This window comes from Heloderma suspectum, chromosome 7, assembly GCF_057233095.1.
Source record: "Heloderma suspectum isolate Gila_16-S chromosome 7, 16-S_ref, whole genome shotgun sequence".
NCBI classification, from domain to species: Eukaryota; Metazoa; Chordata; class Lepidosauria; order Squamata; family Helodermatidae; genus Heloderma; species Heloderma suspectum.
Genome location: NC_139464.1, coordinates 38,621,547 through 38,647,400, shown reverse-complemented (window position 1 = coordinate 38,647,400; position 25,854 = coordinate 38,621,547). Strand labels below are relative to the sequence as shown.

Genomic DNA, 25,854 nt, shown 5'->3' with positions numbered 1-25,854 from the left:
CAGCAGACCCGAGGGCAGACTGGTAAGGCTGCCAGGAACCATCAGGTTGGAGGAAGAACCAGAAGAGGGGACAGCTGTAAGGTATCTAGCCCCTCTTCTGCTCAGCTGGCCTGTTAATCCCCCAAAGCCATACCTCCCCCTGCCCATGACCACAGTTATAGTGGCACCTCCCCGACCCCCTGAGTTGCTCAATAGTCCTCCCAGGCACATATTAAAATGTTAGGGTATAAAATGTTCAACAGTATAAAATATAAAAGATAAAAGAGATAAAAGAGAATAGCAGCTAAGAAGGAGCAGATAAAGTCCACGTTTGCCCCTTTCTCCCTCATCTTTAAAGCTGCTGCCCTCTGCTGCTGCTATTTGCTGCTGTTATCTGTGGCTGCTGGTGTCTCTGGAGAGGCAGGTGGGTCCTGGTCCTTCAGGTCCTGTTCCACGCGACTCCAAGTGCGACGCTAAGCGCGCACTTAGCGTCGCACTTGGCACGACACTGAGGCGCTGCCTCTGGCAGCCCCGCCTTAAGTACCTGTTTGGCGGGGGCAGAAGCAGGCTCAGGATCCACCTGGTGCAGCTGCTGGCTGGTCCTCCTTCCCCCGGGCTCCTTCCCGAGCAGCCTCTGGCAGCCCCGCCTTAAGTACCTGTTTGGCGGGGGCAGGAGCAGGCTCGGGATCCACCTGGTGCAGCTGCTGGCTGGTCCTCCTTCCCCCAGGCTCCTTCCCTATTTTAGCTTGTCTTACTTACCTGTATTCATACAGGTATACTTACCTGTATACATTGTTAGGAATGCTAACTACCTAGTCTCATTTTCTTGCCACATGAATTAGCAAAGCCAATTTATTTTTGTGAATATTCCTGACTTTCCAAATACTGCATGTTTGGAACACTTTTCATCAAAAGCAGATCTGCAGTTTTCGCAATACGCAAAGAATTGTTTCACATTACATGTCCAATTGGCTTAATTTACATTGTTCCATATTCAAAGCACCATAATCGGATTATCACTGGTACAACGGAGAACTGCAGATGAGCCAAAGACAGTTTCACATCATTGTGGCAGAGCCTGTAGCCCAGAGTTTCTCTCAAACTTCTCACCACTTCAGCTGGTGACACACATTTTCTTGCCAGGGGGTGTGGAGCGGGGGACAAAAAATGTCCCAAATCTACCAACTTGTGCTCCATATTAGAAGAGATGGTCAGATGACATCCAGAAATGGAGGAAATTCCTAGAAGAAAGACCTCCTGACAAAATGTGGAAATATCTATAGAATAATATAAGCAGATATATAGCATTTATATCTTTCTGGGTTTTGCAGGTAATGACCAGCCCCTTGAATTGAGTCCAAATAGAGCCAGTGCAACTATTCCAACAAAGGTGTCACATGAACTAGGGGACAGTTCCAGTCAAGACATTAACTGCAGCACTCTGAAACAGCAGGAGTTTCTGAACACTCTTCAAGGCCAGCACCATATAAAGTGTTTTACAGTAGTCCAGATTAAAAGTAACTAACAGTGCAGTCCAAAGTGGGATCAGTGGGGAAAGAAGTAGCATATCTACCATCTCATCCAAAGACCTGCTGGCTTGCACCATCCAGGTCAGAAGGCAACATGGTAATTCTTCACCCCCCAACGGTGTGGTTTCCCTCCTGTTGGTTACAATGGAAAGGAAAATTCCTACTCCAACTCCAGACTGCCCTGAATTAAGTAAGTGAAATTTAATGATAGTTTTCTGTCTGGCCTGGAGTGTACCTCTGAGGGCAGGAACACTCTTTTATAATGTGCCTGTAAAAATGTCTTGCTGATTATAATGTTAAGCTAATGTATATGTTTATTGCTATTAGTTCCAGTCTGCTATTATTTATTATTAGAGGTTGGATTATTAGTGTTCCTACTACTGTCAGTCCCTTGGTTAAATATTCAAAGCAAGCTAGGCAGAAATAACCAAAAGTATAAACATCACAGGCTGAGTGCAAAGTAGGCCGTGATTATAGTTTCTAATATAATCACATTAATTTATTTTTAACTTAAGAGGCTGCAGCTATTTGGATCCCATTTTCTTACAGCATCTTTTCAAATAATTTAAGCAATACCACTTCTAAGCAAAAGCACAACACCGCCAACTTTTGATAACTTTGACATTTTAATGGCAGTTTCATTTGCCAATTCAATTATAGATATCGATATCAATATAAATGTGTGCGTAGGTGTCCAAAAGCTTCTTTCCCCACAAGCAGACGTATATCTCTCTCTTTCCCCAAAAGGCTCACAATTTAACTAGTTCAACAACTTGAAAGAACATCAGTTCCTTTAGTACCCTTGGATGCAGTCCATCTGGTCCTGAGGACTTAAATTCATTTAAGGCAGCTAGGCAGATATCTCCTGATCAACTCCTTATCAATCTTGAACTGCAGTCCTAACTAGGCTAGGGATGGGTGGATTACCTACCTGCTGTTCCAGGGGGGAATCCGCCCGCAAGGGGAGGCGATCCGTCCCTCACCCCAGAATCCTCTTTGGCTAGCTGTGCTCCGTGGCGATTCTGCGGAGCCGGCCGCCAGCTCCGTATCGCCAACGATATGGCCAGCCGCCATTGCTGTGCCATATCACTAGGTTAAGGGCTGACTCCAGACGCAAATGGCATCCACTACGCCATTTGTGGCCATAAAGCTCTTAGATTAACCACCTAAATACAGCCGTAAATGGCTGCATTTAGCTTAAACGAAGGGCTTTATGGCTGCAAATGGTGTCCGCTACGCCATTTGTGTCTGTGTTTTTTCCCACGATAGGCTAGCATTTACGGCTGCATTTAGGTTAATCTAAGAGCTTTACAGCTGCAAATGGCGTAGTGGATGCCATTTGCGTCCAGAGTCAGCCCTTAACCTAGCGATACAGCACATCAATGGCGGCCATATCGCTGGCTATATGGAGCTGGCCAGAATCACCACGGAGAGGAGCCAGCTTCACATGGATTCTGAGGGGAGGCGGAGGTAAGTGCTCCATTCCGCCACAGACTCTGGAGGCCAGATTCTTTTGAATCTGGTGTCATTGGGGTCCATGGTGGAATTCTCCGCCATCCCTAGTCCTGACCCCCTCATCTGTCATGCTATGTATGCAGCTAACACACAGTGTCCATTTTGGAAGGGAACGGAAGCAAATGAGAGTTGAGCAGTTCCACTTTCTCTTTGTTGCCCATTAAGATTTCACCATTCTTATTGAGCAACAAGCCTACAGTTGTCTCCCCCCTACTGTTGCTTCAAACATACCTGAAAAAGCCCACATTGTTGTTCTTAGTTTCTCTTGCACATTCTTCTCCCATATCTCTCCTGCTAGGCACCCCCACAACTCACCTGTACTCAAAAGAACCTAAGAGCCATGTTGGATCAGACCAAGGGTCCATCTAGTCCAGCATTCTGTTCACTCAGTGGCCAACCAGCTGTCAACTGCAAACCCACAAGCAGGACATGAGTCCTACAGCAGCCTCCCACCCAGCCTCCCACCCATGTTCCCCAGCAACTGGTGTACATAGGCACACTGCCTCAAAAAAAACCTTAGTGGTACTCTTCCTTGGTGACCTGTCCTCCCCTCTATTTCTTATATTTATACTATTTTTTAGGACTGTGCACAGACACCCCCCCCCCCAATCCACTTTGGATGACACTTCAGATCATCCAATGCAACCTTGATCTGCCTTGGACCAATTCAGACCCCTTCCGATCTGACTTGGATCCAAATCAGAAGCAAGATTCGGATATCTGGGTCGCACATTTGGGGCATTTTCCCATTGACTTCCATGGGAAAATACAAATAGTTATAAAATTTTAGTTTTTATGATACAGGCATGAAATTTGGGGAGAGGAGGCCACATGCAAAATGTCAGTTTGGCCCAGCAGTTTTTGAGCTAGGCAGAGTTGAAATCTGATGTTTTCCACAGAAACTCTCAAAGCAAATTGCTGTAACTTCTCCCTGTTTCCACACATGCATGTGACACCTTGGCCTCACCCAGCCCCTCTCCAAGGCATTGCACCCTCAAAAGCCCAGGCTGTTTGGCCTACCATCTTGTGCGCTAGGTGCTGTTGAAATTTCATTTTTTCCATGAAAACTCTCAAAGCCAATAGCTGTAACTTCTCCCTGTTTCCATGGATGTGTGTGAACCTGGGCCCCTCCCAGCCCCCCTCAAGAACATCCCACCCACCAAAGTCCAGGCACTTTGGCCCACCAGCTTGCGTGCAAGATGCTGGTGAAATTTGATTTTTTCCACGAAAACTCCCAAAGCCAATAGCTGTAACTTCTCCTCACCTCTGCCTCTACCAACACCCCGAAGATGCCTCATAGTGCGCTGAATTTCTTTGCCACACAGTGGACTGTTCTTGGAATAAGAAGGTAATTCAAATAAATACTATGTGTTTCATGCTTTTTCAACACTGCCTTGGAATTTGGATGTATAGTGTTGGTAGAACTACAACCTAGCACTCTCACATACACAGACACACAAGAGCTAAAGAAAAGTAGAACTACCTAAGCAAATGATGGGTGTCTTTAATTTATTGTTTTATATTTCAGGTTCTTTTATAGAAGGCAGGACAACTTCAAGAAACACAGGGCGATAGCACAGGCAATTAGATAACAGCCAAATCAAAGCCTTAAAAAGAAACCTTTACTTTCTGTTTGGGGAAGATCAACACAGAGAAGACACAGATGGTTCACTTCAGCATGGGGATGGGGGGACAAACACTACACACATAGGCTGCTACAATATGTCTTTCTTTAGGATTTAGAAAGAAAGAAAAAACGGAATGCTTGAAAAGGGGGGGGGGGACATGCCCAGAAGTCAATGTTTGTTTTTAAAATTCTAAATAAGAGTGGGTTTGTAAAAATCTAACAGAGACACAGCTAACTGACAAAAATGATGAGAAAATAGAAGGGAGAAAGCAGAAGTAAGGCTCGACGTTACACAACTAACGCAGCCTTTTCCAGAGTCCAAAATTGAGATAAACAAACAAACACAGGAATGGTGGGGGAGGGGGAGCGAGGCAGCAATTTGCAAGGAAAAGCTATGTTGGTTTGGAAAACTATGGAAAGGAGAGACAGAACCTAATCAAGTACAAATAACAAACGAGTTGGAGATACAGAGATATAGGAGAAAGCTGCTGGAAGAGGTAGGTGCTGCAAAAGACACCGTTCCAATGGGGACGGACGATCAAGAAGCGAGGGAAGGGAAAGCTCCCAGTGCAACCAAGCTGTTTCCTTTTAATTTAAATTCTGAGGAAAGCCTAATGGTGATCAAAATTGAATAAACTGAAGGAACAACTCCTAGGTAGGGATGTACAGATTCCCCACTGTCCGTTCCGGTGGGGAATCTGTGGGGGGGGGAGGCGATCCGTTCCTCCCCCCCCCCGGAATCCACGTGGAGCAGCTGTGCTCCACAACAATTCTGCAGAACTGAGGGCCGCCCCATTCCACCCTCCACATGCTCCAGATTCCCCCAGTTGTTTTCGGCTCCCCAAACTTATGGAAACAATTCCATAAGTACCTCCGAAAAATCCTTTTCGCGGGCCCGCTGTCGGTCTCCGTAACCCTCAGGTCATAGGGAATATGCTTATTTATTTTTATAAAAAGGGTAAAGCCCTTCACAGGGATTCTCCACGTAACTTCCAGTCACCTGACCTCACCTGACCTCACCGGACCTCACCTCATCTCACCTGATCTCACCTCCACAGTCAATAAACAGAAAAGATGGAGGATTTCCGTGGACTTCGCAACTCAGCCCCAGCAAAAGAAAGCCTCGGTTCACAGGGAAAATGCCTATATCGTAAAAAAGGCAAAGCCATTCGCGTTCTTCTTCCTCCATTTCCTATTTACGGATTTCTTTTCATGATTATTTTCATAAAATCTGCTGTCTGGCAGACAAAAAAAATGGGTCCGTGTGAGCGCTGCTCTGGGTTGACCAGGCCACTCCATTCCGAGGAGGATTCCGCGGACTGGATTTGTCAGAATTCAATCCCACTTAAAATTCGTGTGGCATTCTCTGACATCCCTACTCCTAGGAATGCTTGCGCACAAACATGCACAAACGATCATCTACCCACACCATCCCTTTCTCCCAAAGACACAGCTAGCGCAATGACTGAATGCAGCCTTTTGCCAAAGTATATACCCCCTTCCTCCAACGCTCTCTCTGATTGGAGACTGCTAGCGCTGGTTCTGGCTGAGGGTTCCTATTTGCCAAAGCACACTCCCTCCTCCTCCTGCACTTGCCTCCCCGCCTCCCCCCGCCTTCCCGCCTCTGCTCGCCTTCCCCCTCCCTCCCTCCCTCCCTCCCTCCCTCCCTCTTTCCTCATGCCCCTCCACATGAGTGTTGAGAAGTTGATACATTTTGGAGACAGCCTGTCTGGACTGCTGAGGCATTCAGTAGAGCTCCGAATATACGAGGCGGAGGAGACGGTTTGTGGGGCGCGCACTTCGCCCAGGGGCAGCTCGGTACTGCTCTGAACTGCCTCGTATCATGAGGCTTTTGCTCCAAAACAGCTCGTTTCAACTCATTATTCAGATTTCGTAACGAGGCTTTCTCCATGATCCAGCGAATGTTGGCGATTTGATCTCTAGTTCCTCTGCCTCTTCAAAACCCAGCTTGTACTTCCGGTAGTTCTCGGTTCGCATACTGCTGAAGCTCTGCTTGAAGCCTAGGTATATCTTCCTCCCTCGAATGTCCCTCTCGGCAGCGGGTCCCGGCGGTGGTTCGGCGGGGGCGGCGGTTGGTCTTCCGACCGGCTGCTGCCGTCACCATTACAAAGTGAATGTTAAAAAAACAACAACACACATGTCAGGGTGGACACTGAGCCCATAGAATCCCAGAGTAGTTCTGATTCTGAGGAAGAGCAGTCGCTCCTGGGAGAGGCGCGCGCCCCTCTTTCCCAGGACCAACAGCTGACGGAGATTCCTCCCACCCACATTCCTAGTTTAGTTAGCAGTCCAGGGAGTGACCCAGCACAGATAGCAGACTGGGTGGATGCGCGGCGCAGACGCAGAGAGCAGCGCCAAATGGAGGGCGCGGAAAGGAGGCGTAGTGCCCGGTTGGTGCTCAAAGAACGGTTGCGCCCAGAGGATCCAAGGGAAAAGGGGAGGGATTCTCCCTAGTCCTTATATTCAGGGGTCTGCCAGTAACTGCCTTTCAAATGGGGACCAACTGTTCCAACTTAGGGCATAGGGATGCTGCTGCTCAGATCTAGTTGCTACCTGTAGAGTTGTTAAGTTGTAAAAGAAGAATAAAGCTTTGAAAAGAATCCCTTTGTCTGTGTCTGGACTTGGCTACTGGATTAGACTGAGAGAGCCCTCCAAGGAGCCCTTGACAGCACACACGTGATAGGCTACGTAACGATTTATGTAGCCTATCACGGCTAGATTTCCAAAGTCAGCCGTGATAGGCTACGTAAATCGTTACGTAGCCTATCACGGGTGACTTTGAAAAAAAAAAAAAGCGCGTACGCAAATGGCGGCGCCCATGGGCACCGCCATTTGCGTTCCTTATTTGGGCCCGGGTAGTCTACGTAAAGATTTATGTAGACTACGGCGAAAATAAGGGCAACGCAAATAGCTGATTTACGTAGCCTATCCCGGCTGACTTTGGAAATCTAGCCATGATAGATACATTCCAGTCATGGGAACCATCCTATCAAGTCTCATTCATATCAAGTTATATCAAGTCATATTTACCTTCTTCTACTAGGACTTCAGGCTCAGCTTGGCTATTTCCCATACTCTGCTCATTAGTGCATAGACATCAAAATCCTTGGATATTCTGCTCCCATGTCTCTCCTGCTAGGCATCCCCCACAACTCCCCCAGTTTCTCCTGTAGCACCTGAGCCCCTATCTTTGGTGGTTACCTTTGTACATGCCTTTGGGCTATTGTCTTTGTCTCCATCCCTGACAGGATTTAGTTGGAAGCCCTCCTGATCAGGTTCAACATGCTTCTGCCACACACATATTTCCAAGGCGCAACCCATCTCCTGCCAATATTCCTTTGTTAAGGAAGTTTAGGCCATTGTTCCAGAAACTGAAACTCTCATCAACACCATCTGCATAGCCAGACATTCACCTGAAATATTCCCCTCTCCTTGTATTCTTCTAGTTTTTTATGGAGAAAATTGCCACAAACATAACCTGAGCCCCCGAAACTCAAAGGATGTGGATATAAAACTAAGGAATCTAGTTGATCATGTACCTCATGAAAGCAGCTAAGGTAATGGCCATGCAATTGTAATTGGTTGTTTTGGTTTGAAATAGATCTGGAAAATCCACCCACTCTGCCACCTCCTCCCTCTTTTCTCATCCTTGCTCTTATTACAAAACCCATTTAACCTAATTAGGTTCTCTGTCCCTTGTTTTGGGTTCCCAGACACTTAGATTTCTAGCTCAACACAGCACAATTGCAGGATGTCTAATTACATTGTTCTTTTAGACATTCCGCTCACCTTGGGACACAAATAGCTCATTCAGTTTCTGCAGCTGATCCAAACTGATCTGAAAAGGAGTTATATCCATCTGATCCTTCTCATTTCATTTTTCATTTCTGGCTTCTCCATCTAGCCAGGTCAACATTATATTGAGCTTAATATGAAAGATATACCACAAAACTGGCATCTTCATGAGAGATTCAAGTCTTATACAGTTGCCCTCCTTCTGTTTCTGTATAGTGTGATTAATAATAAAACATAGGGCAGTATCCAATGCTGCCTGTGCACCAGGCAAACCCCCCACCAGCACAACAGGAAGCTAGTGCTTCCTAAAGCAATGGGAAACAAGCTGAAATGCTCATTTACAGAATGGAACAGGTCAGTGGAGCTTGCAGTATTTGGGCTCCTGTCCAGGGTTGCTCTGTTGTACCACCGGTGGTTCCCACTGGTGCAACATAACCAGCAGACATGTACAGGCAGCAATGGATACTGTCCATTGTGTTTAACTGTACGCAATACATTTAAGGTTCTTGCTTAGGGTGTTAGAAGCCCTGTTCAGATGGGAAAGGTTTGCTGCCCCTTTGAAGGGGAGGGAGGGACTGTGGCTCAGTGACAGAGCACCCATCTTGCATGCCGAAGGTCCTGGATTCAATCCCTGGTGTCTCCCATTAAAATAATCAAGTAGAAGGTTATGCGAAAGAGCTCTGCCTGAGACCCTGGACAGCCATTGCCAGCCTGAGAAGACAGTACTAGGTGAGATGCACAAATGGTCTGACTTGGAGTAAGGCCAATTCCTTTGTTCCCTTCCTGGTAAACTTTAAAATAATGACTCTGTGAGCTAGGCCAGTATTATCACTCCAACATTACCGATAATGTCTGAGACTATGAAATGCTGGCTTGCTGAAGGCCACCTAGCAAATTAATGGCTGAGATTTGAAACAGAGATTGGCAGCTCATAGTTCATGCATTTAATGTAACCACTATAGAACATCAGTGCCTAATGTCCCGCAATGGCACAGCATAGCTTCTGGTTAACTGTTCAAATGCAGCGCAGGGTCTTCCAGAAGACATATAGGAGATTAATAATATCGGCATTAAACTGGTGCTTCAGTCTTAAACACATTTACTTTTAAGTCCCATTTGTATTATCAAGAAAACCTAATTTCAACTAGAGGTTGCAGAGGACATGTGGTTGCTCCCAATCCATATCTCCCCCATTGGTGTCCCCAGTGACATCTACTAAAAGAACCAGGTGACATGATGTCATCACGTTCACATGTTCTTGGCCCTTGCTCCAATTCATTGGCTCCCATTCACAGAAGGCAGGGAAATGCTGAACACGATGATGATGACGATGATGATGACGACGACGATGACACATCACACGTTTATTTTACTAGACATTCCTTTGAGAAAAGAGATAATGGCAACCATACACACACCTCATAATAGTCCAGTTAGGCCCTTCAGGGCACAAGTTTCTTACATGTGAATTGGTTACATTTGTTTCCTGCCTTTCCTCCAAGGTGTTCAAGGTGGCAGACATGGCTGTCCCACTGCATTTTATCCTACAACCCTGTGAGGTAGGTTAGGCTGAGAGATAGTGTCTTGCCCACAGTCACCCAGTGAGCTTCATGACTGAGGGGGGATTTGAACCTGGGCTTCTCCAATTCTAGCCCAACACTCTGTGCCACCCTTCCCCAGCCTGATGACCTCCTAGCCAGCATGGCTAATGGCCATGCTGGCTGGGATTGATGGGAATTGTAGTGTAACACATCTGGAGGGCACCAGGTTGGGGAAGGCTACTCTAAGCAAAACACCACACTCCTTTTAAAGATTTACCTAATGTTGGTCTGCCATTTCAGGAATATTAAGCTCAAAATGCTGTTGCCTTTATGTATCTTTTTTTTCCTCATCCTCTCCAATATTTTTTATTCTTTTGGTTGTTTTGATGCTGGGTAGGGGATTCTCCCCTTCCCCTCTCATTTTCTCCAAAATTGGGTCAGTCAGTAGATCTTTTTCTCCTGATGTGACACCAAGGGAAAAATGTGATAGATTAAACTCAGGCTGTCAATTAATTCCTAAACAGGCTTAATTTAATTTTCCTTCTCAAATAAACCCAATTTACCTCCATGGAGGTGTGATACATCTGATTAGACACAGAGAGGCTGGGAGGAAGAGAGAGAGAGAGAGAGAGGGCACTCTATGTACTATCTGATAAAATATCAAAGCTAACCAAGCTCCTCAATACTTCTAGTAGTCAAGGAACCATATTTCAAATGCCCCTCTCTAATTCTTTAATTAGAAAGATAATCACTCTGGATTCTGATGGAGGAGGAAGTGTAAAGAAAGGAGGAGGAAATTTAAAGGAATTAGGCAACTGGAAAATCTGGTGAAGAGAAATAAGTCTTGCATCTGCTGCTTTCCTCAACACGGAGAAGATTGTCATGCAGGTCTACAAAGAGGAACATTCCACCATGAGAGGAACTGTGGCATGGCATTGCGTCCATGGCTCACCTGGATTGCTGGTTGCTCCTCCTCACTCCTGCTTTGAACCAATCGAGCCAGATCAGACATGTGAGCTTGTATACTTCTCTGAGTAGGAGGCTAAAATGTAATTGGAAGTGGGGAGACCTATTATGTCACTGTGACAACTGCACTGTCAGTTAACATCTAAGTTCAATTGAAAGTGCTGGTATTAACCTTTAAAGACCAGCCTCTTCATAGGGATGGGGGAGAATTTCGTTTCACTCGTCATAAGGATTTCCCAAAATTTGCAAAGTCTCCACATTTGGAACAAAAATAACTACAGATTTTTATTTTTTTAAAAAAATGGATGTGGGAGAAACCAAAACTGACAGATTCATCCATCCAGGCCCAGGGCTTTGAGTGCTTTGCTCTTAAAAGTCTGGATTGAATCCCTGTGTATTCAACCATGTCAGTGCTTAAGTAGGCTTTCCACATCTTTCTTCTGACAGATTCCTCATCTTTAATAGCTATATAGCAGGTCCTCTCCATGCTGGGAACAGGTGTACCTATTGTTTTTGGCTGGTGCAGATAGCTAAGAATTTTGTTTCAGTTCATTTCTTAATAGGAATTTGCCTAAATTTGCAAATTATTCATATTCAGGAGAGGAATAACTTGAGAATAAAATAAATAAACTGAATCCAGGAAAAAGTAAGACTGACAGGTTTGCCCATCCCTACCTCATTTCCCTGAGACCTACAACATACCCCAGAGACTGATTCCATATGAGCTAAGATTGTCAGCATGTACCCTGTTCCAAATATTGCTGCTAGATGAGATGAGGCTGTCATCTACTAGAAGCAGGGCCTTTGCTCCTGTGACACCTCAACTGTGGAACTGTTTCCTGGAAGAGGTTCCTTTGAGCTCTTCCTGCCTCAACTTTAGGAAAAGCTTCAAGAAGCATTTGTTCAGGAAAATATTGGTTGAAAGGCTGGCACTCATTTAATACTGGTACTCATGATGTGTTGATAGAATTGATTTTGGTACTGTTTTACTGTGCAGGTTTTTTAATTGTTGTTTTAATGGTTTTAATTATTGTTGTGACTACCAGTCAAACCTGCCACCCAGGCCTGACTATACCTTCCTTTTGTTAGGGAGATGTTGGCTAATTGCTAATAGCCAAGAAATAGCTGGAATGTCCTTGGGTGTTCTGAAGGGGGGGGGACCACTAGGCAGGCTTTCCCTCCCACAGCTAAGTATGATGTTATCTAGGTCTGTGTGCGTGTGTAAAGCAATACAACAGAAACAGTTTGGAATGAGAGTGAGAGAAAAATGAGGGAGAGAAGGGGAGAGAGAGAGCACTTAAAGCCCCAGAAAACATCTGGGATGCCTCTCTGGTAGAGTAGTCATATGTCCTGTTTTATGGAGGACAGTCCTCTGTTTGAAAACATCACATTACTATTTGAAGGGCTGTCTTGTCCAAATCTGGTTTAAAGCTCAAGAACCATAAGAAAGGAGAGCCAGCAGGGACCCTGAAGTTGTCCATCCACAGTGAGCACCTGGACAGTAGACTGAGCAGGCACACAGACAACTTGGTCACAGTCTTCCACACCATGGTGAGATGTATTGCTTATCTACTTCTACTATAGTAATTCTTTCTAAATTTCTGTCTACACATCTACAGGGGCATATGCAGATTTTAGGCAAAGCTCTGCCTCCTTTTGTCCTCTGTTTCGGTTATGTGTTTTCTTTTGCTGGGTGATGCTAAGTGGTCATCCTACTCTGAAGTAGAGCAGTTGACTTGTCATTTGGATGAGTGCTATGCTATCTGCTTCCACCTAAGCTCAACTTATACGTTTTTTAATAAACTCAAATATTACATAAATCTCTTATGTCTCCAGGGATCTCTCCAGCATGGGAAACCGGGTACAAGTAAGTCCTGCCCCTGGAACTATGAGTAAGTCTTTCCCTCATCACTGAGGAAAGCAGGTAGCCTGTAACACCCGGAGCATATAGACAGGCAGGATCTAAATATTATGCATGCATGCATCAATCAACCAAACAATCGAAGGATTTGCTCTATGGAAAACCTTCCCATGGAGTACCTGTGACATCATCCATTTGTCTACAAAATCTTTTCAAGTGGCATTGGGCAGAGCAATCCTATGCAAATTTAACATGGAGACATTCCCATCGCACTCAATGGGGCTTACTCCCTAGTAGGTATGTCTAGGTGAAGACTTGCTGTACAATCCTATGCATGTTTACTTAGAAGTAAGCCAGTCTTACTCTGTTTAATGGGAGTTATTCCCATGTAGGTGTGTATAGTTGTTGTTGTTCAGTTGTTCAGTCATGTCCGACTCTTCATGACCCCATGGACCATAGCACGCCAGGCCTTCCTGTCCTCTGCTCTCTCCTGGAGTGTGCTCAAGTCCATATTCATTGCATTGGTGATGCTAGCTAGCCATCTCATCCTCTGCCGTCCCCTTCTCCTTTTGCCTTCAATCTTTCCCAGTATCAGGGTCTTTTCCAGAGAGTTTTCTCTTCGCATTAGGTGGCCAAAATATTTGAGCTTCAGCTTCAGTATCTGTCCTTCCAATGAGCACTCAGGGTTGATTTCCTTTAGGATGGACTGATTTGACCTCCTTGCAGTCCAGGGGACTCGTAAGAGTCTTCTCCAGCACCACAGTTCGAAAGCATCAATTCTTCGGCGCTCAGCCTTCCTTATAGTCCAGCTCTCACAGCCATACGTTGCTATTGGGAAAACCATAGCTTTGATTATACGAAACTTTGTCAGCAAGGTGATGTCTCTGCTTCTTACTATGCTGTCTAGGTTTGCCATAGCTTTCCTCCCAAGGAGCAAGCGTCTTTTAATTTCATGGCTACAGTCACCGTCTGCAGTGATCTTGGAGCCCAAGAAAATAACATCTGTCACTGCTTCCATTTCTTCCCCTTCTATATGCCAGGAAGTGATGGGGCCAGATGCCATGATCTTCGTTTTTTTAATGTTGAGTTTCAAACCAGCTTTTGCACTCTCCTCTTTCACCCTCAACAAGAGGTTCTTTAGATCCTCTTCACTTTCTGCCATTAGGGTGGTATCGTCTGCGTATCTGAGGTTGTTGATAATTCTCCCGGCAATCTTAATTCCGACCTCTGATTCATCCAACCCGGCATTTCTCATGATGTACTCTGCATATAAATTAAATAAGCAGGGCGACAATATACAGCCTTGTCATACTCCTTTCCCAATTTTGAACCACTCGGTTGTTCCATGTCCAGTTCTTACTGTTGCTTCTTGGCCCTTGTACAAATTTCTCAGGAGACAGGTAAGGTGGTCTGGTACTCCCATCTCTTTCAGAATTTGCCACAGTTTGTTGTGATCCACACAATCAAAGGCTTTAGCATAGTCAATGAAGCACAAAAAGACTTTTTCTGGAATTCTCTTGCTTCCTCCATGATCCAGCAAATGTTGGCGATTTGATCTCTAGTTCCTCTGCCTCTTCGAAACCCCGCTTGTACTTCCGGTAGTTCTCGGTTCACATACTGCTGAAGCCTAGCTTGTAGGATTTTGAGCATCACCTTGCTGGCATGTGAAATGAGCGCAATTGTACGGTAGTTTGAACACTCTTTGGCATTGCCCTTCTTTGGAATTGGAATGTAAACTGACCTTTTCCAGTCTGGTGGCCATTGTTGAGTGTTCCAAATTTGTTGGCATATTGAGTGCAGCACTTTAACAGCATCATCTTTTAGGATTTTAAATAGCTCAGCTGGAATACTGTCATCTCTGCTAGCTTTGTTGTTAGTAATGCTTCCTAAGGCCCACTTGACTTCACTCTCTAGGATGTCCGGCTCAAGTTCAGTGACCGCACTATCATGGCTATCAGGGACATTCAGATCTTTCCTGTATAGTTCTTCTGTGTATTCTTTCCACCTCTTCTTAATCTCATCTGCTTGTGTTAGGTCCCTGCCTTCTTTGTCCTTTATCATGCCTGTCTTTGCACAAAACGTTCCCTTGAGATCTCCAATTTTCTTGAAGAGATCTCTAGTCTTTCCCATTCTGTTGTTTTCCTCGATTTCCTTGCATTGTTCATTTAAGAAGGCCTTCGTGTCTCTCCTTGCTATTCTCTGGAACTCTGCATTCAGTTGGGTATATCTTCCCCTTTCTCCCTTGCTTTTTGCTTCCCTTCTTTCCTCAGCTACTTGTAAAGCATCATCAGACAGTCACTTTGCTTTCTTGCATTTCTTTTTCTTTGGGATGGATTGAGTTGCTGCCTCCTGAACAATGTTATGGACCTCCATCCATAGTTCCTCAGGCACTCTGTCTATCAGGTCTAATCCCTGAAATCTATTCCTCACCTCCACTGTATATTCATCAGGGATATGATTTAGGTCATACCTGAAAGGTTTAGTGGTTTTCCCTATGTTCTTCAATTTAAGCCGAAATTTTGCAAGAAGCAGCTCATTATCTGAGCCACAGTCAGCTCCAGGGCTTGTTTTGACTGACTGTATAGAGCTTCTCCATCTTTGGCTGCAAAGGACATAATCAATCTGATTTCGATATTGACCATCTGGTGATGTCCATGTGTAGAGTCGCCTCTTGTGCTGTTGGAAAGGAGTGTTTGCGATGATAAGCGTGTTCTCTTGGCAAAACTCTATTAGCCTTTGTCCTGCTTCATTTTGTACACCAAGGCCATGCTTGCCTGTTATCCCGGTGATTTCCTGACTTCCTACTTTAGCATTCCAATCCCCTATGAGGAAGAGGACATATTTTTTTGGTGTTAGTTCTAGAAGGTGTTGTAGGTCTTCATAGAACCGATCAACCTCAGCTTCTTCGGCCTCAGTGGTTGGGGCATAGACTTGAAGTACTGTGATGTTGAATGCTTTGCCTTGGATTCATACTGAGATCATTCCGTCATTTTTGAGATTGTACCCCACTACTGCTTTTCCCATCCTTTTGTTGACTATGAGTGCTACTCCATTTCTTCTAAGGGATTCTTGCCCACAGTAGTAGATATAATGGTCACCTGAATTAAATTCACCCATGCTTGTCCATTTTAGTTTGCTCATTCCTGCGATGTCGATGTTCAATCTTGCCATCTCATGTTTGACCACCTCCAGCTTACCTTGATTCATTGATCTGACATTCCAGGTTCCTAAACAATATTGTTCTTTACAGCATCAGACTTTCTTTTCACCACCAGACACATCCACAGCTGAGTGTCCTTTTGGCTTTGGCCTAGCCACTTCACTCTTTCTGGCGCTACTTGGAAATTCCCTCTGCACTTCCCCAGTAGTATATTGGACACCTTCCGACCTGAGGGGCTCATCTTCCGGCATCATCTCTTTTAGCCTTGTGATACGTTCCATGGGGTTTTCTTGGCAAGAATACTGGAGTGGGTTGCCATTTCCTTCTCCAGTGGACCACATTTTGTCAGAACTCTCTGCCATGACCTGTCCATCTTGGGTGGCCCTGTACAGCATAGCTTTTGGCTTCACTGAGTTACGCAAGCCCCTTCGCCACAACAAGGCAGTGATCCATGAAGGGGAGGTGTGTATAGTATAGCTGCCTAAATCTTGAGGTATTTCAGCCAAACACCTTTTCCCCAGCCCAAACTAAGCTTATGTATATCTTCCTGCATTTGTTCACATTCATCCATGCTACCATTGCCTTTCCTATTTCTCCCTTCTCTGTGTTGTTTGTTATCCTTCCCCCACCCCAACCCACCCCTTTGGTTAACTTTGAGCCTTGGGAAAGGTCTGTGAAACTTTAAAGCTAGCTCACTGCTTTGTTGATTTGTCATTTGTCCTAATAAAGGTGTGCCATCATTCACTGAAATATGCCAAAGCACACTTTGCTTTCCATGGAATTCACTAGCAATATCCTACAACACACTTTGCTTTCTATATTAGAGGCCAAGAAGAGAAAACAGAAGCAGACAGACATTTTGACAGATATATCCACTTTTCTATGATCATTAGGAGGTCTGGGAAGAGAAGTGGCAGAATGGCAAAGACCAACAGATAGTTTCAGGGATGCAAAGTTGTACCGAGTGTTTTGAAAGCTGCACTGAGCTTACTTAGTTCAGCAGAGCTACAAGATAAAACATAGCTACCTCCATTGCTTGTTAAAGCAAACAAGAATATCATCCTCAGTGATGGTATTCTTTCCTTCTTGCAAGTTTTGGTTGTATGTCTCTTTCTGTGTGAAGTTTGTACTCTGTTGAAATTAATGCCCATGTTCTCCAGGACAACACTGGTTCAATCTTTTCAATATGCTTGAGCACTACACATTTCACACACACACACTGTAAATGTAATACTGATGGCTGAGTTTTAAAGGCTTTTATGTGTGTGAAATAAACATCTTTCATCTTGACTACATGGTAGGATTATCTAATAGAATTTTAACAAAACAATAAGATATGGAATGCCATAAATGCCAGGAGACTCTTGCATACCACAAGGGGTACTTTGTGAAACCTGAAGCTAGTCGACTCAAAATGATGCATTCATCCTGAAATGTTTCTACAGGGTGGAAGGTGGGTGGGAGCTCATAGGCTTTATAAAGGAATGTTTTTAATTGAAAAGTAGAAGCTGGACACGCACCCGAGGATACAGGGTCCCTAACCAAGAAGATGACATAGGGATGGGCAGATCTATCAATCTCACTATCACTGAGACTGTTGGAGGGAGGGGTTGAGGTCAAGCTCCTTCTATCCCATTCCCACATAAGCTTGAGATAAAGAGATTGACAGACAGACAGAACATGACACTGTGAGAGCCAGTGTGGTGTAGTGGCTAGAGTGCTGGACTGGGAGTTGGGAGATCCGGGTTCTAGTCCCCACTCGGACATGGAAGCTCACTGGGTGACTTTGGGCCAGTCACTGCCTCTCAGCCCAACCTACCTCACAGGGTTGTTGTTGTGAGGATAAAATGGAGAGGAGGAGGAGTATGTACACCGCCTTGAGTTCCTTGGAGGAAAAAAGGCGGGATATAAATGTAATAAATAAATAAATAAATAAATAAATATCTCATGTAATGTAAACATTAATGTGGGCATTCTGTGCACATTCTTAAACAAATGTATTCTTGGTAAGTATGTCGCAGGAGTCTGAGATGGGGGTGGAATCCGGTGGACTCCTCCTGCTTGGCCTCCCAGACCCTGCTCGCCGAACCACCGCTGCTGCCCAGCCCTGCCTGTAATATTATGTAAATGGCCCCTTTACGGATACCATTTACGCAACATTACTTTTACAGAAAACTCCAAGCTGCCATTTTTTCGCAAAATGGCGGCTCGGTGAGGGAACGGACAGCTGCCAGGCACTCGCCAGGTGCTTTTCAGGCTGTTCAGTGGCTTGTGCAGCGCAGCGAGCAAGGGCAGGCAGAAGCCGCAGTTCAGCGAGTGCCCAGCAGGAACAGACAGAGGTGAGTCCGTCCATCCCTAATTTTGGGACATAGTGGGCCCATTGACTAAAGCTTGTGGACATTTTTGAAATGTACTCAATTTTTTGCATATTTTTCAAATTTGTTCATGTTGTTGAATGCATTTTTTGTTTGTTTGATTGCTTTGCAGAACACTTTGCAAGCTTGGAAATGTACAGATTTCCAACCGCAATTTGCATTCGCACCTGCATTCATGCCCAGGTAAACCCATTGGGTAAACCCATTTTTTTTTTAAAAAAAATGATAGCATTAATTTCTCACACATCCATAAGATTTCACTAACCATGCCTGCATTCTATAAAGATCTCACTCACCTTGATACTGAGTGCAAGGCAAGGGTAGTACTGCCATTCAGTCTGAGCAAGAACGCAAAGAAAGGGAGGAAAATGAAAGTCATACCATGTTCCCAAATTGGTAGTAAAGACATTGTCCCCTCCATCTGCCACTAACTCTTGTCCCAGATTCCTATCACACACATGAGTTGACTGAATGATGCCTTTGGTTTAATTCAAGCTTTCAGTATTTTTGGATTTTTTGCAATATGGTACCTTACATGGGGGGTCACGAAGAGTCGGAACAACGACTGAACTACAACAACCTTACATGGATGCTAAATAACAGATGTGGAATGTAGTATGCACATTCAGTTTAAAAAATTGGCTGATCCATCTACCCACTTTGAAGGACAGGAAAGCATGCAGGCACTTATAACATACAACTGTGGACAGTGACAGTATAATCATTGTGCAATTTTTAAAATAAAATAATACGCCCTAGAATGTGAAGGAACAGTCGAACTCCAGTAGAATATATTAATGACACTGACCCAGACCATAGAAAGCAGGTCATTTAGTGCATCAGTCCCCATGGAAATTAATAGAACTTAAGCACAACTTTATCTGGATCAGGGGCCCTAAGTATAGTTATGCATTTCCCTGCTCTGCATAATAGCAACCTTGGCAAGGTAAGTTTCATTTGGATGAAAGAGAGCACTAGAACAGATGCTATGTTTATTTCTGAAAATAGGTTGATCAGGTATTTTCATTTGTTTATTCAGTCCAAGGACTTTCAGAGTGGCTTACTCAGAGGGTGCATCCACCAGCTTGAGGCTCTGACAGATACTTAGAACTGCTTATTAGTGACCATAAGTTGCCCTCCATCAATAACTAGGCCATTCCAAAGCTGAGAGTTGACTCCATCTTTGCAAAGCATAACAATATGCTCAGAACAATACTGGTCTCTCTCTCTCTCTCTCTCTCTCTCTCAAATGTCATTTTTTGTAGTCTGTGATGTAGGTGTAGGGGGTTCATTTACGTAGCCTATCATGGCTGATTTAAAAAAAAAACGCGTGTACGCAAATGGCGGCGCCCATGGGCGCCGCCATTTGTGTTCCTTATTTTGGCACATCTTAATCTACGTAAACATTTATGTAGACTACGGCGAAAATAAGGGGAACGCAAATAGCGTGGACGCTACGCTATTTGAGTTCCCCTTATTTTCGCCGTAGTCTACGTAAATGTTTACGTAGACTAAGACGTGCCAAAATAAGGAATGCAAATGGCGACGCCCATGGGCGCTGCCATTTGCGTACGCATGTTTTTTTTTTTTTAATCAGCCATGATAGGCTACGTAAACATTTGCGTAGCCTATCATGGTGTTTTTTAAAATTTAGCCGTGATAGGCTACGTAAATCTTTACCTAGCCTATCACTTTTTTTGTTTTTGTTTTTTTAAAAAACTTGGAAATGGCGGCGGTGGCAGCCGGTCAGAAGACCGGCCGCCACAGCCGCCACACCGCCACCACCGCACCACCGCCGCACCGCCACCAGAGCCGCCGCCGGAGCCGCCGCCGCCAGGAAGATCTGCCCCAGGTAAGTCCCATCCCGGGGGCGGCAGGGGGAAGGGGGCCATTCCACCACCGATTTCGGGGGGCCGAATGCGCTGGCATTCGGCCTCCCCGAGATCCGTGGCAGAACTTTCATACATCCCTAGAGAGTGCAAAAGCTGGTTTGAAACTCAACATTAACAAAACTAAGATCATGGCATCTGGCCCCATCACTTCCTGGCATGTATGTTTTTTAAGCCCCCAGTGGTTATAATTCACACATATCCCTGACAGTGTGTCATCTAAACCTGATGTGATCTCCTGCACCAGCTCACAGATAACTGTTCGGAATCACTGACCTACATGAATTTCTGTCCCTGAATGCTGATGCTTCCTCTAATTCTAATGTACTCTTCACTTGCAGGTCAGCAGCCACAGCCCAAATCAAGCCAGCAGAACGAGACTGAGGCCTGTTTCTTGAAGATCAAAGCCTGTAGTGGATTCTTTTCAGTTTTCTTTATAGTTTTTCAATCAATTACTTTTAAATTCTAGAGACAGCTATATTGATTCTTAGATCTCTCAGTGCTCCTACTCATCAATAGGAGTTCAAGGTTGTTGGAGTTAGCATTTCTCTTATTGATTTGATTCATTCTCCTTTTGCAATGGACATGGCTGAGGCCAATTTTATTAATATTACAGCTAGACGTGTCTCCAGCACTTTGTAAGAAAGCTGCAGAGGTTAAAGCGCATGCCCCAGGGTGCTTTTCGTGACAATTATGCACTTTCATCCACTGGGAAGAGGAGCTTTTGTGGTTTAAGGATGCAAGAGCTCTGTCATACATTGCTCACATGCCTGGAGACATAAAATGGGGGGACATGAGAACAAATCAATATGGTGGAGAGAACCGTAGAGGTGAGGGAAACTGATAAAGGAGGAAATAGGAAAACCAGTTGAGTGAATTTTGATAGGAGGGATTCTCCAGAGATGGCAAAGTGAGCCCAAAGGTCAAACCACAAGGGGAAGGAAAGAATAAAGTTTGTACTGGGATAAAACAAATAATTAGTGGGGCCTCTGCATCTTTCCATCTTGAGATCAAATACAAGGCAAATGCTGCAGATGGCAAAACACCAAACTTCCTACAAATTAGCATGCTAAAAAATAAAAACCATCCACATTCATCTAACTCATAGCGCAGCCTAGATGAGCAGGAGTTGTGGTTTGTGATTTTAAAATACTGTGCAGTTTTGTTAAGCACCCTCTTGCTATCCCATGTAACTGGTCTTTCTTAATTAAACTTCCATCAGATTAAGTATAATAAGGCTTTCCCCCCCCCAATTTTTTATTGTGAATTTTAACAAACCAAACCAAACTGAAAACATAACAACAACCCCCCCAAAAAACCCACCCCAAAATAAAAATACAACATGTTCTAAAATCCTCAGTTTCAAATATTACAATATTCAAGAAAGGGGAAAGGGGGAAAAATGGATTATACATAAACTTCAGTAAAAGCAGACCAAATACCCACATATAAGTCCATCTACAAGTTACACCTATATACCACTCTTCCAAATGTTACAAGTGTTGTTAAGTCTTCAGTCCACTGCGTTATAGGTGGTGAGCTTTTATACTTCCAGTATCAGTCTTTTAGCAACCAAAAGGGCATAAAAATCCGTTTACGCTGACCATATGTTACATTCCAAGAAGCAGGTAAGTAATTTAAAAGAACATTTACATCAGTAAATATTAAAGAGCTTTCCAATGCAAAATTTATCCGTACAATAACTTCCTCCCAAAAGGAGGCAACCATCGGCCATTTCCAAAACATATGAGTAAAAGAAGCATGGACTGCATTACACCTCCAACGATTAGGTGAATTTGACAAGCCTTTATTAAAAAGACATTGTGGCACCCGATAGACCTGAAACAAAAAACTTTTGCTGAATAAGGCAAGAGCGAAAATCCATTGAAATGTCCGATTCAGACACCAAGACAGCAGTTCATTGATTAAACAAAATAGGACGTTCCAATTTCCTGTTCCATTCCTGCTGTAAACCACTTGTATCATATTTATTCATTGGTAATAAATGTTTGAAGACATGAATCATAGGTCAATATATCTGATCCGCTTCAATAAGTATTCCCAGTAGCGAAGGAGACTCCGAAGCAGTAAAAACAGCAGGACTGAATCTAGATACCAACAAATGTTTCAATTGCAAGTACTGCCATTCCACTGTAGCAGGCAAATAAAATTGATCTCGCAAAGTTGAAAATAACAAAAACTCATAATCAACCCCCACTAACTGATCCAGAATAAAGATAATTTTATCTGTCCAAGTCTGCCATAAAAACATTTTCTTGCCAATTCTTAAATCTGGATTTCCCCATAAAGTCAGTTTAGCATGGGAAAATGGATCAAACTGTGACATTATATGCCAAACTAACTGCCAAAAATGTGGAAGGAGCTCTGTCTACCTTGATATGCTGAGAACCTAATGCCATCCATTTAAAGAGAGGCTCCAGACAAGAAGATTCCAACACTGACTAAGGTGGAAAATCTAATCTGAGTGGAAAAGGCCAAAATTTAGTAGAGGTCAGCAAATAGGCCCAATGGTACATAGTTAGATCCGGAAAACTGAACCCACCTTCATTAATTGGAAGTTGCATCCTTTTTAAAGATATTCTTGGTGGAGAGGAACCCCAAAAGAATTACAAAACAAAGCATTAAGTTCCATATAATAAAACTTAAGGAGTATGTGGTTAAGGGTCAGGGAACTGAAATGTTGGTCAACGTTTGCAGTGCCCATCTCTAGAGAGGTGCTATATGTTTTTCTAAATGTTCTCATACATCCAGAAGGGTTCTCTGTGGGGCTTTGGGGCTATTATCTCCAAAATGCAGATCAGGACCCCCATTCTCAATCCACTATGCCACCTTGGCTTACTGCTTTGAGGAGCATTTCAAACATAACACATAAGCAGTGGTTTCGCTAAATGGGGTTGCTGTTGCCACAGTGTTGAAAATGTGGGTTGCAATATACTCTGTTGGACTCTTAGATATTGTTGTAAGCTATGCTGTCAGGTTGGAAGTACAAGCGGGGTTTCGAAGAGGCAGAGGAACAGGAACTAGAGATCAAATAGCCAACGTTCACTGGATCATGGAAAAAGCAAGAGAATTCCAGAAAAACATCTATTTCTGCTTCATTGACTATGCTAAAGCCTTTGATTGTGTGGATCACAACAAACTCTGGCAAATTCTTAAAGAGATGGGAGTACCAGACCACCTTACCTGTCTCCTGAGAAACCTGTACGAGGGTCAAGAAGCAACAGTAAGAACCAGACATGGAACAACCGATTGGTTCAAAATTGGGAAAGGAGTACGACAAGGCTGTATCTTGTTGCCCTGCTTATTTAATTTATATGCAGAGTACGTCATGAGAAACGCCGGTTTGGATGAATCACAGGTCGGAATTAAGATTGCCAGGAGAATTATCAACAACCTCAGATACACAGACGATGCCACCTTAATGGCAGAAAGCGAAGAGGATCTAAAGAGCCTCTTGTTGAGGGTGAAAGTGGAGAGTGCTAGGGATGTACGAAAGTCACTTACCTGTTCATGGATTATGCTGATGCTGGGGGGGAGGCGCTCCGTCCCTCCCCCCGAAATTATGGCTGGGGGGGGAGGCGCTCCGTCCCTCCCCCCCCGAATCCTGGCCGGCCGGCTCCGCTCCGCAGGGTTCTGAGGAGCCACCGGCCGACTCCACCAGCGGCTGGACATCTGGCCGCTGGCTAGCAGGGACGCAAATGGCGGCGGCCGTAGCCGCTGCCGTTTGCATCCCTGCAGTCAGCCGTGATAGGCTACGTGAATGTTTACGTAACCTATCACGGCTGATTAAAAAAAACAAACGCGTGTACACAAATGGCGGTGCCCATGGGCACCGCCATTTGCGTTCCTTATTTTGGCACGTCTTAATCTACGTAAACATTTATGTAGACTACGGCGTAAATAAGGGGAACGCAAATAGCATAGACACTATTGCACTGGACTGCAAGGAGGTCAAATCAGTCCATCCTAAAGGAAATCTACCCTGGCTCATCATTGGAAGGACAGATACTGAAGCTGAAGCTCAAATATTTTGGCCACCTAAAGCGAAGAGAAAACTCACTGGAAAAGACCCTGATGCTGGGAAAGATTGAATGCAAAAGGAGAAGGGGACGGCAGAGGATGAGATGGCTAGATAGCATCACCGATGCAATGAATATGAACTTGAGCACGCTCCGGGAGAGAGCGGAGGACAGGAAGGCCTGGCATGCTATGGTCCATGGGGTCACGAAGAGTCGGACACAACTTAATGACTGAACAACAACAATGCTGTCAGGTTGCTGTGAATGAGTGAATTATAGTTTGCCTAAACGGATCCTGGATGGGAACCTCAGATTTGAAACAAAGAAATCTAATGGTTGTAGATGTTCCCCTGGATGGGCATTTCACATGCAGTCATAGGGTCTCAGATGAGTGCTTGGAAGGCATTAGACCTGTTCACACATAACATTAACCCCATGGTGGTTTATTTTCCAGAACAACCCATGATGGGTTAGCATGTTGTCTGTGAGATGTCCCCTCCCCTTCACATGGTGTATTATTTCCCCCAAATAAGCCCGCCTAAGAGCCCACGGTCTGCAGTAAGTGTTATTTTACCTATGGCGGGTTAGGAGGTTGTCTGTTGCGCCAACATGGGTTACAGAGATTGCCCACAGAGCTGCTTGGTAAGAGTGGCCAAAAACACCACTGCCACTCTGCTCCACTCAAGCAATCTCTATTCCCACCACAAAGGAACCTGGGATACCTGGCTGGCTGGATGGGTGGACTACAGGAGGAGGAGGGGTGGGGTGTGTGAAATGAACTACTCTGTATAGCTTGTTTGCCTGATCATCTGACAGGAGCACAGTAGGCTGTTTGCATAACCACCTACCCAGCATACCTTGCCAGACACCATGGATTAGCATGACATGTGAGCCCAGCCTGTGTGTGTGACAAACAGCAATGAACATAAGAAGAGCCATGCTGGATCAACCCAAATGCATTTTTGTTCCCAAAGTGGCCAACCAGACAGCCAAAGCAAGCCCACAAGCATGGCATGAGCGCAATGGCATCCTCCTGCACATCTTCCCCAGCAACTGGCATTCAAAGGCATATTGCCTCTGAATCTGGAGATAATATAGCCTTCATGACTAGTAGCCCTTGATAGCCTTCTATTCCACCATGAATTTGTCGAATCTCCCTTTAAACCTGTCCAAGTTGGTGCCCATCATTACATTTTGTGGTAGCAAATTCCATAGTTTGAACTATGTGGTGTGAAGAAAGGACTTACTTTTGTCTGTCCTGAATCTCCCCACCACTCAGTTTCACTGGAAGAGCCCTAGTTCTAGGATTGCCCACTTTCTCCAGACATACATAGTTTTATACACCTCTATCATGTTCCTGCTTCCTCACCCTTTTTCTGAGTTAAAAGCCCTAAACATTGTAACCTTGCCTCACAGGGGAGTTTGTTATGTGATGTGCTGTAGTTAGACCCATGTACAAACTTGCACACATTCTAACAAAACTCACACACCCGCTTATAAGGAATCTTTAAACATTGGCAATAGAGCCTCTATGGCTAGGAAGGCGATTCCCACCC

The 25,854-nt window shown here is 44.6% G+C and overlaps 1 long non-coding RNA gene across 1 annotated transcript; it reads left to right on the top strand.

Moving 5' to 3' along the window:
- Positions 1-5,004: 5,004 nt before the first annotated feature.
- LOC146339562 (uncharacterized) lies at positions 5,005-21,606 on the top strand. Its single transcript, XR_014784563.1, has 3 exons — positions 5,005-5,147; positions 18,482-18,552; positions 20,600-21,606. It is a non-coding gene; the product is annotated as an uncharacterized LOC146339562 (long non-coding RNA).
- Positions 21,607-25,854: the final 4,248 nt, after the last annotated feature.